This window comes from Cynara cardunculus, unplaced genomic scaffold, assembly GCF_001531365.2.
Source record: "Cynara cardunculus var. scolymus isolate 2C unplaced genomic scaffold, CcrdV1 Un_Scaffold_8557, whole genome shotgun sequence".
Taxonomy (NCBI): Eukaryota; Viridiplantae; Streptophyta; class Magnoliopsida; order Asterales; family Asteraceae; genus Cynara; species Cynara cardunculus.
In genome coordinates, this window is record NW_020204290.1 from 5,473 (window position 1) to 6,080 (window position 608).

The following is a 608-nucleotide window of genomic DNA, read 5'->3' on the forward strand; positions in this document are numbered from 1 at the left end:
ACAATGGAGTCCCTGGTGAAGCATCGAGCCAAAAGCGATTTTAAAATTGCTTTTAGACTAGGCATCGAGAGGTTATCATGCGCTCCTCCAAATGAAGATTTCCAGGGCCTGCAGGAGATACGTTCTGCTACAGTTCTTACTCAACCTGAACTCGGACTTGTTTACAAGAATGAGTTTGGGGTTAAAAAGTTCTTTAGATTGACTGAAGCCTTCAAGTACTCAACAGATACACTTGAATGGTTTCAGAAAAACATTAGAGAAAGACTGGGCAGAAACCACGTGCCAAGGGAAGAGGGAAGCCATCTCATTCATAATTTGTTAAACCCCACAATACAAAATGTAAAAAGTAATGAAAAACAACAAGTGATGAAGAACCAGAAGACCAATGAAGACATCAAGGCAAAAACGACTAGGTCTGGAATTCGACCATTGGATCGATGGACAGACTAACCAGAGGATCGATGGACAAAGTTCAACCATTGGACCGATGGAAGAGTTCAACCAGAGGATCAATGGATGATGCGATGGAAAGAAGCATTCTCATTGATACTCTGGACAAACATCACTTAGAAGATTTTCAATCAGTTCATTCAAGCAGGCCATGAAGA